This window comes from Scyliorhinus torazame, chromosome 20 (assembly GCF_047496885.1).
Source record: "Scyliorhinus torazame isolate Kashiwa2021f chromosome 20, sScyTor2.1, whole genome shotgun sequence".
Taxonomy (NCBI): Eukaryota; Metazoa; Chordata; class Chondrichthyes; order Carcharhiniformes; family Scyliorhinidae; genus Scyliorhinus; species Scyliorhinus torazame.
The window spans coordinates 31820198-31835085 of record NC_092726.1 but is presented as its reverse complement, the minus strand read 5'-3'; the positions used below and the strand labels follow the sequence as shown (position 1 = coordinate 31835085).

Genomic DNA, 14888 nt, shown 5'->3' with positions numbered 1-14888 from the left:
GGACTTTTGGCAGCGAGGCTCCGTTTTCGGCTGATATGCCACACAGATTTCCTGCTGCTTTTTACAGGCCACTCACCCTCACCCCCGGATGCCAACTTACCTTCTCCTCACTTCAGTTACCACATCTCTTCATCCTGCACAAAAGGGAAGTGTGGCGACAGACTGAACGGCATCCTGATTTGGATGTAGGTATACCTTCACGGCGTCTCTTTTCGTTCTCCTGACTCCACGACCAACACGCCAGGGTGGAGCTCAGGGAGACTAGACATTGCCCCCTGTTGGATTCCGCCAGTATTTGCTGCTTGCACGGATTGCCCTTTGTTCGGCAAAGGTGGAGATTTCTTCGACTCCCTCCATTCAGACTGAACGGCATCCTGATTGGATGTAGGTATACGGAAAATATGGGTTATCGCTTCTCAGCCTTTTGGCTCAGATCAAGTGTAGGATCTGTTCTTATCAGTTTAATATCTGATATGTCCTCTCTCTAGGAACCGAATATTAAATTGATTTTTGGGACTGGGAGATGGTTCATCGCCAGGTGCGCTGAGCTGAAAAGTGACAGCGTGCAAGTGAAAGACACCTTCGGCATCTGGACAAGTGTGCACCAGGTCAAGGTGACCCTAAGAACAGACAGCAACGGACCCATCCTGCATGCCCCCTCCAATTTAGCTATTGGAGTAAATCGTGGTTACCTCTACTACGTGGGACAGCCACGAGTATGCCACAAAACGGGGCATGTTGCCGCAAACTGCAGTGTGACCTTCTGCAAAAACTGCAGGCAGGAGGGACACATCTTTACAGGGCCTTCCCGAAACGCGGGGCGACACATGCACAGATCATCAGCAGCGGAGTTAAAAAGGCGACCAGAGAGGAGGTTCATACACCCTCCACCGTAAAAGACACCACGGCACAAATTGCGGAAAAGCAACACAAGTGCCCCCAACAAAAACAGGAGGCCCCCCCGACGATTCTCCGGGCCCCGATGGACCGAGTGGTCGTCAAGCTTTGCCCAGTCCTGCCGGCATGAATTACTCACCTCACACACAGCGGGACCTGGCAGGTAAGTGTGCGGGGGTCATCCTGGGGTGGTGGTGGGGGGGGGGGGGGGGGGGGGGGTATCCTGACCCGCGATCGCCGCCTACTGATCTGCTTAATTAAACAGCTTATACTTAGTTGGAATCTATACAATGTCGCCTTTAAACACTCTATAATCGGCAATATTCCATCAGGTTGATTTTCAGGATGAACACTCACATTTGAGTTGAGGCAGCTTCTTAAAAGTGTCCCGCACCATTTTAACTCCTTTAAAATGATTATTTGGTGAACATGAGCAGTGGGTATAGGTGCCTTGGTATAATTTACTTTCCTTACTTTTGACGTGTGACTATTCTAATGGATATCTACAAGTTACGTGGGCCCGTGTTTATATCCGAAACAGGACAACATGGTCCCCGATTGGTTGGTGGCCAGGACAGGTGCTCAGGACGGGAGGAGGTGTTACACGGAGACCGCTGGGGGACGCTGTGTGATGTTTACTTTGGTTTAGAAGCCGCCAGTATGATCTGTGAGCATCTTCAGTGCGGGGCGGTAAAGAACATCATGAGAGGTGCTCCCTTTGGAAAGGGAACCGGCCCAGTGTGGAAGGAGAACTACAGGTGCGACGGGAACGAGTCCAGGTTGTGGCAGTGTCCGCTTTCATCCGTGTTCGATTTTAGCTGCTCCCATGGAAATGAAGCCAGTGTCATCTGCTCGGGTGAGTGCCCTCAATCCAGATAATCAGAGCAAAGTAAAATGTGGCACAGAAAATGAAGCGGCCATTCGTTCCATCGTGACCGTGCAAGCGTTTTGGAAATGTAACTCAACTTTTCGCAACTCTGGAGTGCCCTCACAGACCAGTGTTATTTCCCTTCCACATCATTGACCAATTCTCTTTTCAATTACATGATTTATCTTCACCTCCATTATACCCACACTGTCCATTTCCGATCCAAACCACTCATTGCCTATGAAAGTACTCTGAGGTCACAATTGTTATTTTGTCAAATATCTTAAACCTGCCACTCCTCCCATCCTCGCCCTATGCCGACGGGAACATTGCGTCCATATCTGTGTTTCACAGAACTCTCAGGATTCTGAACACCCGGTCAAATCGGGAAGTAAAAAATCCTCAGCACTACATTGAGGGTAATTAGAGGAGAAGTCCCGCGTGTCCACTCCTGTATTTTGTTTCACTCAATATCACACAGGACAGATTATTGGCCACTCTCACATGGCTGTTTGCGGGACTTTGGTCTCCTCCTTAATGTCTCTATTTTTTTTTTCATTTTGCATATTCCTGCAGCTGTTTGAGACAATTCACCGTTGCAATGGCAGAATAATAGTTCTCGGTATTCGGCACTGCAGACATATTCTTTCCCACACTCTGAATTTACATACCTAGACTGCAAGCATAATTTCAAAGGAGTTACATTCTCTTCTCCTGTAATCCCAGATAATGCCGCAATATTCCCTCCTTTCGTGCTAGCTGCCTGTACCAATTCTCTGCACGTGATTGAATTCCCCTAATGTTACCTCATAGCTCCAAAATGTCTTCCAAATCTGTCCTGACCATACCGATGGAACTAGCCAATTGAACCGGAAGGATTTGGGACGCGACTGCATTCAGCTGCAACCTATCCCAACATTCCCTGATCCCTCTTCCGCAGAACTGTTGCCCATATTGGAGGAAATTTATGTCCAAACCCCAGCATCTAATCTCCAGCTAGGTGTACATGCGTTTGCTAATGTTAAAAAAACAGAGTTGCATTTGGTGCAGTACCTAATAAGGGTTTTTCTACATATACCGGCCAACGTGCGAGCGAATTCTGGCTTTCTATAAACAGTATTTGCATGACTCTATCCCTCTTTGTCATTGTTTCTGACACGGACCACGAATGCTGACTGTTCAGCTTCCTGCCTGACAGTGCTCAGCATCCGCTCAGTCACACCCGTCACTCTTGCACCAGAGAAGCAGTCTGGGGTAAATATGATCTAAATCTGCGTTAATTTGTTTCACTGTTACCATTGTTCTCAACGTCTCACTTCACACAGATGAAAATTGGTCACTGAGATTAATGAATGGGGGTAGCAGGTGTGATGGACGAGTGGAGATTTACTACAACCGCAGCTGGGGCAGAGTCCAGGAGAGCCTATGGGACCTGAATGACGCTCACGTGGTCTGCAGACAGCTGGGCTGCGGAGCCGCGATAGCCGCATATAACTCTTCACAATACGGAGAGGGTGAAGGGTCAGTGTGGGTGAATTATGTCCATTGCAAAGGAAACGAATCGCATCTCTGGAACTGCAGCTCACTCGCACCGAAGTCGCCTCACACTGACAGCATTGACGTAGGTGTTCTGTGTTCAGGTGAATAAACAGGTCACTGTGACTGAAATGAATGGGAAATGTGTCATGGGCAATGGGAACATGTAATTTCTTCCTCAGGGGCCTGTGGACCAATTATTTAACACTGGAGCCAGGATGAACATGGGCAGTAATAACACATATTTGGAACTATGCTGACAGATTGAACAACGTTATAAATCTCTAGGTCCCGCCCACAGTAAATACAGATAAAGCCAATAAGGACCAATGGCAACGATGACAAATGAATTGGCCAAAGGGGTAGGTTTCAACAGCGCAACTGAAAGGGAGAGGAAAGGTTTATGATTTATTTGTTCTTAAGGGCAGCACCATAGCATTGTGGATAGCACAATGCTTCACAGCTCCAGGGTCCCAGGTTCGATTCTGGCTTGGGTCACTGTCTGTGCGGAGTCTGCACGTCCTCCCCGTGTCTGCGTGGGTTTCCTCCGGGTGCTCCGGTTTCCTCCCACAGTCCAAAGATGTGCAGGTTAGGTGAATTGGCCAATGAAAAATTGCCCTTAATGTCCAAAATTGTGCTTGGTGTTGGGTGGAGGTGTTGAGTTTGGGTAGGGTGCTCTTTCCAGGAGCCGGTGCAGACCCAAAGGGTCGAATGGCCTCCATCTGCACTGTAAATTCAATGATAATCTATGATTAATCTAGGACAAAGGTTCGGCACAACATCGTGGGCCGAAGGGCCTGTTCTGTGCTGTATTTTCTATGTTCGATGTTCTATGTTCTATGTAAGGGAATTCTGATATTGTCTGTCAAAAGCCAATGTCGGGGCTGTTGATTTTTTTTGTTCGTTCTTGTGATGTGGGCGTCGCTGTCTGGGCCAGCAATTGTTACCCAAATCTAATTGCCCTTGAACTGAGTGGAGTTAGACTATTTCAGACTGGGGGAAGTTGAGACTTAACCGCATTGGTGTGTGGGGCTATAGTCACATGTAGGTCAGAGCGGGTTAGGACAACAGATTTCCTCCGTGTCGTGTATTAGTGAATGAGATGGGTTTTTACGACAATCGACAATGGTGACATGGTCATCAATAGACGTCCAATTACAGATTTTAGTTGAATTCAAATTCCACCATTTCGCAAGATGGGATTAGAAGCCGCGCCCCCAGAGCTATCCCCAGGTCTCTGCATTAGTAGTCTAGTAACAATACCACTACGAAGACACCTCCTCATTAAGTATGGGGGATCGATTGATGTATTTGTGCATTGGAACATGACAATGATATTCTAAAGCTAAATTATATTATAGAATGAAAGTGCAGGATAGATCAAATAGGTGATTTTGGTCGGCGGGGGGAGTGTGTGAGGCAATGTAATTGCGGTGGGCATTATTGGTGAGATGAAATTTGCGCGGTTCACTTTGGAAAGTGTTGTTTGCATTAGCGTTTTTGAAGGAGCAAGATTGGTTTCCCAGCTAGGCATTTGAGAAATCTTCCTGTCTTGAAAGAACATGGATCTTCTGAAACTTTCACCCGGAAGTGTGATGAATTCGCGGGGAGGGTCAGTGCTTGAGCGGTTAAGCCGCTTTTTCTCTCAATGATGCTACCAACCCATTGAACATTTTCTGATTTGTACCATTAAGAACGTTATGGCGATATCTGATGAAATATGGGCAGCAAAACAGTATGCAGTGAAAAACATAACATAAAATGTTTGCTTAAAGGGATTGTGTTTAGACTAATTAATTAGTATAATTAGACAATTGCGGGCGAAACATTCTATCCAGCATAGAATGGGCCAATCCCGAAAACCACGGTGCAGATTTTATAAAATAAATTGAGAGTACCCACTAATTTTTTCCAATTAACGGGCAATTTAGCGTGACCAAATCACCATGCGCTATTCAGGTTTGGGTTGTGGGTGTGAGAACAACACAGACACCGGCAGAATGTGAATTCTCCACACTGCCAGTGACCCAGGGCCGGGATTAATCCTGGGACCGCTGCGCGGTGAGGCAGCGGTTCTAACCACTGCGCGCTTAATCAATTTCCAAATGATTTGTATTGGTTGATTCAGATTTTCGGAACAGGCATTTCCCTACGTCCCATTGAAGAGCAATTCCACATTGCCTTCACGGCATTATTTTCCAGTCACCATATTATACATTTAGGTAAGACTACAAAAGTGTTCGACAACAAGTATTCATTTACCTGTGAACAGCAGCTTGAAAGGGAGATTTTAATTCAGCCGGCTATTACACAATAGTTTGAATTAAACAGTGAAATGAATTTGTGTTAGAAGGATAATATTCCACTGCATTATTTTCTATCAGGACACCAGCAGTTACGGCTGTCTGACGGGGCAAGCCGGTGTGCTGGCCGATTGGAGATTTATTACTCTGGGACCTGGGGCACAGTTTGTGACGATTCCTGGGTCCTGACAGACGCTGACGTGGTTTGCAAACAGCTGGGCTGTGGAAATGCATTGCAGCTTCCATTTCCTGCTCCGTCTGGACCAGGCACAGGCACCATTTGGCTTGATGAGCTGGACTGCTCCGGGAACGAATCGTCTATCTGGCAATGCCCCCATGCATTGTGGGGAAACCACGACTGTAATCATAAAGAAGATGTGGAGATCATGTGCTCAGGTAAAGATCGTATTTCCTTCAGTTATAAGCGAAGTTTCATACTTAAGATATATCCCCGAATTTGGTCGGAACTGCACTGACGTAGGTTAGTCGGACGAACGCCGTGTGGCGTTTATTCTGCACACAAATAGCACTAAAACGTTGATTCAGCCTACCGGATCTATGTTCCCTTCCGATTCTTTCTCCTCTCACTTCCGTTTATAATCTCAGTGTAAAAGCATCGGTGCTGTCCGCCTCAAGTATCTTATGTTTTCTGAGTTTCACTTTCCTCCAACTTTCTGGCAATCAGAAGAGAAACATGTTCTCCTGAACTCACTGTGAATGTTATTCGTACAAGAGATGGTCGTAACAGGGTCATACAAATCCACAGCACAGAAAAGAGCTCTCGGCCCATCGTGTCTGTTATATATTGTGCAGCCCTCTTCAGAATTAACTGCTTGCCCCATTTTCTGCCTCCTATAAATTTGGAACTTTTACTTGTGAGGGCAAAGTACGACTAGTTGATGTATATCATCAGGAACAGTAACACCAGCACCAATCCATGTGAACATCCCGTTCGAACTTCTGCTATTTAACTAACAGAATAATTTACAGCTAATTTTACAGCAACTTTCCTACTGACTCGCTGGTTTCTCATTTTATGACCTGAGTTAACAATGTGGGAACTTGTCAAAGTTCTGCTGACAATCCAGGCTGATTTAAAGGAACGCATTCATCATTGATTATTATAGAATTTTCAGTGAAGAAGGACGCCATTGGGCCCATCGAGTCTTCACCGGCTCTTGGAAAGAGCACCCTACCCAAGGTCAACACCTCCACACCCAATCCCCATAACCCAGTAACTCCACCCAACACTAAACTTTGCAAAGTTTCCTAGTCATTCAATGCGGTACATCATGTAAATATCTGGTTTGGAATTCACATTTACTTATTATGGACTGTATCGTTTGATTGCAGCTGCTCGTTTCTGTTAATTTTCTGAAATAATATCAATGAAAATGTTAACTCAACTGGCGCAACATATGTATTGCAGTGCACTGGGGATAAACAATTGGTCAATTGAACCAACAGGGTGTTTGTTATTTCATTGATAGAACACAAAGAGCTACGTCTGGTTAATGGAAAGCATCGCTGTGAGGGGAGAGTGGAAGTGTTCTACAATGGGACCTGGGGCACAGTGTGCTCTGACAAACTGGAGAACCGTGATGCAGATGTGATCTGTAAACAGTTAGAGTGCGGCACCGCCGATTTCATTGACTATGACGCTAAATCATTTGGAATGGGTAGCGGCCACATTTGGCTCGATGAGATCGAATGTCTGTCACATGAGACGACGCGTTGGCAATGTCAGGGAGACCCGTGGGGTCAACACAACTGTGAACATCGGGAAGATGCGGGTATTGTTTGTTCAGGTAACACAATGAACTACTTTGTTTGCAGATGTAATTTCACATATTAATGTCATCTTCATTCAATATGTCTGTCTTATCAACAGGGGGAAACACAATAAAGGGACCACACTACAGTCTCAAGGACTGCGGTGGAGAATCAGGTTCTCCTTCATCTTTTCTAACAGCTGCCTGATTGTATTCTGCGCTTGTGTCACGTCAAGTGTAATAATTATTTTTTCTTTGACAAATTCAGGACAAATCTTGCGCTTGGCTGGAGGTGACACCAATTGCTCCGGGCGAGTGGCGATATTGTGTAACAACACTTGGGGCACGGTATGCGATGATTCCTGGGATATGAACGATGCCAGAGTTGTGTGCAGGCAGTTGGAGTGTGGTCCCCCTCTATTGGCCCCAGGAGGGGCCTCTTTTGGCCAGGGTAACGGTACTACCTGGCTGGATGAGGTGAAGTGCACTGGAAATGAATCCTTTCTCTCTGATTGTCCTTTATCATTGTGGCCTCAAGCTGACTGTGATCACAAGGAAGACGCCAGTGTGGGTTGTTCCGGTAAGCATCGCACAGAGTGGTGGGAGCTTGAGCTGGACAGGGGTGTTTGGTTCTTGGTTTCATAGATTATCATAGAATTTACAGTGCAGAAGGAGGCTATTCGGCCCATCGAGTCTGCACCGGCTCTTGGAAAGAGCACCCTACCCAAGGTCAACACCGCCACCCTATCCCCATAACCCAGTAACCCCACCCAACACTAAGGGCAATTTTGGACACTATAGATTAAATCTTCTGAATATGAAGCACGTATATAAATTAAGAATAACAGCTAAATTTCGAACATCAAACCCAAATAATTGTTTATTTTTTTCAACATGTTCCACAGATCCGCTTTTCTCTCCAACTTCTTCTCCATCCACGCCTGAAGGTACATCTCGTTGATAGAAATCATTCAATATTATTGTTATTTTTATATTCGGGGAATAATTGGACATTGGAATTGCCTTGTTGTGAGGATTTCTCAAAATGATAATCATGTAAACATTGAAAATTACACGGTGAAACCTTTATCTGTGAAAACTTTCCTGAATCTTTAATACAGCTCCTGGAGATGAAAACACTTCCATTCCTCTTGTTATCTGCATATCACTCGGAGTCCTATTGATCTGTGAGTTACTCGCCCTGGTGACAGTAATGCAGAGGAAGATGTCAATAAAAGGTGCGACTCGAATCGGATTGTGAACCTCACACTGAATTTTGAATGTTGCTTTATCTTCTCTTCAATGTCTCTTCCCCCAAACTGTACCCAGTCGGTTGTAAGACAGAAAATAACATGCTATTGGTCAGTCATTTCGTTCAAGGTATTCGAGAAACAGTAACATCATAGAATCATAAAAACTGTACAGTACAGAGGGAGACCAGTCGCCCCATCGAATCGGCACCAACCCTCCTAAAGAGCACCCGACGTAGGCCTGATCCAACCCTCTATTCCCGTACCCGCACCTAACCATAGGCACTAAGGGGAAATTTAGAAAGGTCAATCCGACTAACCTCCACATCTTTGAATAGATTCAAAACATTACACTTAAAATAGGGAATTTTCATCAGCCGTCCAGGAGACTCGAAATTAGTTTCATTTTTGTAACAATAGATCAACACATGGAATGAAAACACTTTAAATTCTGAGCTCAGTATTTTCTTTAGCTGCTTATATATATTATTCCATTCAGTATTCGTTGTAAGCCTGCACAGTCTGTGACGATGTCCACTGTCAACTTCTCTGAATGGAATCAGCCGCCGTTTTCAGAAGTGATGGAACATTTTCTATCTTTTACATTCTGCATCCCAGCACAACAAACACTCTGATATCAGTGGATCTCTGCTGGTGGTGCAGTGAGTACTGGGCCCACAGCCGAGTCAGAAGCTCCGCTTCAGGTCCAAAGACTTCATATACCAAGGAAAATCAAAACAACTTGAAAGTTCTTTCCAAGGCCACAATGACACACAGGTAAAGTGGGGGAAAGTCCTGCTCCGTAAAGCTTGGTATGGATTAGTGACCGTCTGGCGACAGGCTGGCGACATTTTCCATACAGAATTTTGGCTATAGAATCTGATGAACCTTTGTCTTGTGAACCACTATGATTGGGGCTGAGAAACAAAACTGCTCCCTGTATCTTAACTCGCACCAAGTTATTTTGATTCATATCTGATGGACAGAGCAATAGTGGCCCGGAAATCCCTCCGTCACTGATCCTTGAGATCGAGTCAGTGGAATTATTACTGGGCCAATTATCCAGAGACACAAAGTAATGCTCTGTGTTCCCTGGTACAAATACGGCCTCGGCAAAGAGGGAGATTTGAAATGAGTCAATCTGGAATTATATGTCTAACTATGATTGTAACAATATGCTAATCGTTCCGCTCTCCTGAAAACAGGTCCTCTCACTGGCGGCTGGGACTCACCATCTGGTTTCTACCAACCAATTTATGCAGAAATAGATAATACTCCACCTGACAAGGTTTCCATCCAGACCCGTGCTTCAGGTTTGCATTCTGCATTTACTTCAAACCCAAGTTACAAGGGCAAATGCCGCTTCAGGTTTAACAAGTTTAATTTTCAGTGCACTGGATGCACAACACCATTCTCGTGCAACAAGGAGATCTGTATTTATTCATCTTCAGATGACGAATGATTTTCATTCGATTCCCACTCTCCCGAATTGTTCCAGAATGTTTTTTGGCGGCCAGTGCATAACATAGAGAGCAGCGTAGGAGTTTCCCACAAGGCGGCACCGCGGCTCCATTTGCCTCCGCCAACGTTCAGCTTCAAATAAGTATCGGCAAAGCGGCTGCTGGAATATGTAAATGAACATTTCAAAGCTTGCAGATGATACCAAGTTGGGTGGGAGGGTGAACTGTGACGAGGATGCCGGAATCCAACAGCATGCTCTGGACAGGTTGGGTGAGTGGGGAAATCAATGGCAGATGCAGTATAATTTGGATAAGTGTGAGGTTAATCACTTTGGAAGCAAAAACAGGAAGGCAGATTACCACCTGAATTGTTGTAATTTGGGAAAGGGGAGTGTGCAGCGGGACCTGGGAGTCATTGCGCACCAGTCGCTGAAGGTAAGCATGCAGATGCACAGGCGGTAAAGGAGGTTAAGGGCTGGATGAGCTCAGTGGGCTCGACCGTTGGTTTCTAGTGCAGAACAAGGCCAGCAGCGTGGGTTCAATCCCCGTACCAGCTTAGGCGAACAGGCGCCGTAATGTGGCAACGAGGGGCTTTTCGCAGTAACTTCATACATGTGACAATAAAAGATTAGTATTATATTATGGTATTTTGGCCTTCATTGCAAGAAATTTCGAGTACAGATGCCGGGATGTGTTGCTGCCACACCTCGAATATTGTGCACAGTTTTGGTCTCCCTTTCTGAGGAAGGATGTTCTTGCTCTCGAGGTAGTGCAACGAAGGTTTATCAGACTGATCCCAGGTATGGACTGATACCAAGAATGGTAGATCTGTCAAATGCGGAGAGATTCAGGACGTTAGGATTGTCCTCTCTGAAGTTCAGGAAAATGATCTCATCGAGACTTACAAAATTCTAACAGGTCTAGACAGGGTAGATGCAGGGAAGATGTTACCAATGATGAGTGTGTCCACAACCAGGAGTCACAGTCTGAGGATTCAGGGTAAACTATTTCGGACAGAGATGAGGACACGTTTCTTCACCCAATGTGTGGTGAGCCTGTGGAATCCATTCCCAAAGAATGTATTCACGAGGCGGCAAGATATAGCACTTGGGGAGAGTGGGACATAAATGGAAAAGATAGCAGAGGCAGTACTGCAGTTATTTACTAATCATGACTAAAGGTGTAATGTCAGGCTCCTAGCGGAAAGCTAGGGATATTACTAATAAATAATATTACTAAAGGATATTACTAATAAAGGAGGAGAAGAATGTCTAGGAAAATAAACATCAATCCGCTGAACATTATCGAGAGGAAAATTCCGACTAAAGGAGGGAGGAAAATCAATACAAATAAAAGAATATTAGAACGGTCAGCGCATCTTTCAAATAGGACCTCTCAGATAATCAACAACACTGAATTGTTTTAAAGGCGCCGGAGCAGATATGGTTTACACTGTAAATCTTGGTGTCTAATATTAGGCTAGAAGTTAGCACCTAATACACTAATGAATGAGACCAGAGCACAGCTGTCAGCTAGGTGATAAGTAGGTGCAATGTGGCCTCTGAGTCAGACGTTTTCAGGTTCAGGTTCCACCCCAGAACTTGGGCAGATAAATGAAGTCTGGCACTGCGGTGCATTGCTGAGCGGGGAGCTGTGCATCTTCGGATGTCAGCTTTCATTGGAGCTATTGAAGAGAGTAACATCATGTCCTCTGTTCAGAGTAAAAAGTATCAATTGACCATGCTGAAGAAGTCTTGAGGGTTTGCCGTTTTGTCCTGTCCAATAATGGCCCCTGTTGCAAATTCACACAATCAGGTGACATGTTCTTTTTGTTGAAATGCTGTGATGTCTGTGGTAATTCACAATTTGACTGCTGTGTTCCCATATTGTAACAGCGACTAATTTTAATTGTACATCTTTAGCTGCAAAGAGTTTAAAATCTGGTGATCATGAAAAACACGAAAAACAAGTGGTTATTTCATGAGTATGAAGTCACGTGGCAAGCAGAAGAATTAGTCCAAGTTGGTAGTGATCGAAGGACTAAATTCTGGGAATAAATGCATCCATATCGACGGAAAGAGGTTAGGAATGTGTACTGCATGAATAGGCGCTCAGATGAATGTTGTTTGTAATTTGTTTGATCAACTTTGAGTTTGGAGTCAAAACTCCATTTTAACGATGGTCTCAAATTGTGGTAGGCGGAGATGTACTGACTTGATAGAATAGATATACGATTGGAAAATTAATTTTCACATGAGTAACTAACTAAATGAAAACTTTGTGAGAAAAGGCACCATGTCATGTATTATATTAAGAATAATTTAAATGGCATACTTACTAAAAGGGATTAAGAACACAAAGTTAGAAAAGTTATCTGATGTAAAGTAAAAAGGTCAACTAAAACCAAATAAAACACAAATGTTCATTTCTAACACTGGGAAAAGAGACATTTCCGGACAAAGTCAGCAGGTGTGGCAGGATTCTGGGAGAGACCAACAAATCCAACACTTTGAGACCATGTGACTCTTCCTGCCAGACCATCTGACTTTGACATAATTTGATTTTCAGCATCCGCAGTATGTTGCTTTTATAAAAGTTTATTTTTAACCAGGTATAACTGGAAGGTAGAAGAATGAAGATCAAAGCCAATCGAACTTTGGTTGGATGGAATTGGAGTAGATTGTATGGCTCTGAACAGGATATTACGAAAGTGCAAGAATAGTTAAGGGGAGGGCTGAACACAATGTACAAGAGCGTGAACAGTATTGAGGGGTGCTGTTTATCCAGAATGGCTGAACAGAAAGGAAGCAAAATGATCGCATTTGGCGCATTCTGACTCTTCCCTGAACCATTGCCCGCGTGTTCCACGATCTAAATCCACTTCTGATGTATTTACCGTCAGTGAAATTGAAACAGAGGGAATTATTGTGGGAGGGGAAGCGGTTCTGTATCAAACACCCAACGGCTGATGCAGACCTCACGGATTATGCCTTATATTATTTAATCCACTGGGATATCTGACACATTAACTATCCGAACGGACGGAACTGTTAGATGTCAGAAGTGACATTTATTGTCCACCTGATGGACATAAATAACAAACCAGTCATTTTCTGGAACACAGGGTTTACTGCAGAAACTCAGTATTAGTAAGGAAGTGGAGATAGGAAACTGATGACAGTGAAGGCCGATAAATATCAGGACTTGATAATATACATTCCAGGCTACTTACCAACTAGATATTGTTGATGCATTGTGCGTCATCTTTTATGATGATTTGCACTTTGTAATTAATTATTGGAGGATAGCCCATGTAATCCCATTATCCAGAAGGAGAGGGTGAGTGAAAATGGGAAATGATAGATCAGTACACCTAACGTCAGTAGTGGGGACAATTCGAGAGTCATTATGAAAAACGTAATAGCAGACCACTTATAAAACAGTGATAAAATCGTGCAGAGTCATCATGGATTTACGAAAAGGAAAACATGCTTATGAGTACGACTGGAATTATTTGAGCATATAATCAGTAGAATATATAAGGTGGGACAGTGGGCCTGGTTTACCTAGACTTTCAGAAGGCTTTCTACAATGACCCTCACCCGATTATTAGCAAGTGACATTGAAGCGCAAACGATTAGGGGGAGGATATTAAGATGAATGGAATTTTGTTTGGCAGAAAAGAAGCAGAAGAGTAGGGATTTTTAAAAAAAATCAGAATGGCAGTCATGCCCATTGAGGTGTTGCATGTTTCAGTGCTGGGACCAAAGCTGTTCACAATATACATTAATGATTTAAAGAATGCAATATGCCCAACACTTCAGATGACACACGCTGGGTGAGAGGGTGAGCTATAAGGAGGATGGATACAAAGATGTTTCAGTGTGATTTGGCCGAGCTGAGTGGGAAAATTCAGGGAATATGCAGTGTTATGTGGATAAATGTGAGGTTGGCAGCAAAAGTAAGAAGACAGAATATTATCTGATTGGTTATAAATTGAGAGAGGGTTTTGTGCACCGAGACCCGGGTGTCTTCTCACACCAGTCGCTGAAGGTAATCCTGCAGGTACAGCAGGTGGAACAGAAGGCAACTGGTTTGCTGGCCATAAAGGTAGAAGAACAGGATGTCATGCTGCAATTATAAAGTGCCTTCGTGAGACCACACCAGGAATATTGTACAGTTTTGGTCACCTTATCTGAGGGGTGATTTGTTTTTGCCACAAAGGGAGTGCAACGAATATTTACCAGATGGATCCCTATAATGGTGGGTCTGACATATGAGGAAAGATTGATTCTTTTACGATCATTTACGCTTGAGTCCAGAAGAATGCAGAGCGTTTGTGGCATCTATCTGAAACCTATAAAATGCAATCGGGATTACTTCCTTCACTTGGATATGATATTGTGTAATTTGCTACTACAAAAAGTAATTGAGGCCAAAACACATATGATGATTTCCAGAACGAATTAGAAGGGCCGAATGGCCCACTCCTGCTCCTACGTTCCATATTTCTATGTCTCTCTATGTTCCTCTGTATAGTTGTCCTGAAAAGTTTGTGCAGTTTCTTCGCCTGATCTCCCAAAGCTGAATGTTCTTCCAAAGTGGAGTCATGTATCAATTCCAGGACAGTGTCCCAATGATGGTGAAGTTATTGATACCTCGCCTCTGATTGGGTGAAATATTATGTGTCGTGATGACTTTATGACGACTCCACCACAAACAACTGATCCATTAACCAATCACTTTCTGTTTAGCAGATTCTGCAACGATTAACACTGTTAACCAGATTGAATATTACAGCA

General features: G+C 44.1%; 1 pseudogene; it reads left to right on the top strand.

The window, feature by feature from the left end:
• Positions 1-408: 408 nt before the first annotated feature.
• Positions 409-574, top strand: LOC140397290 (U2 spliceosomal RNA; annotated as a pseudogene).
• The last annotated feature ends 14314 nt before the right edge of the window (positions 575-14888 follow it).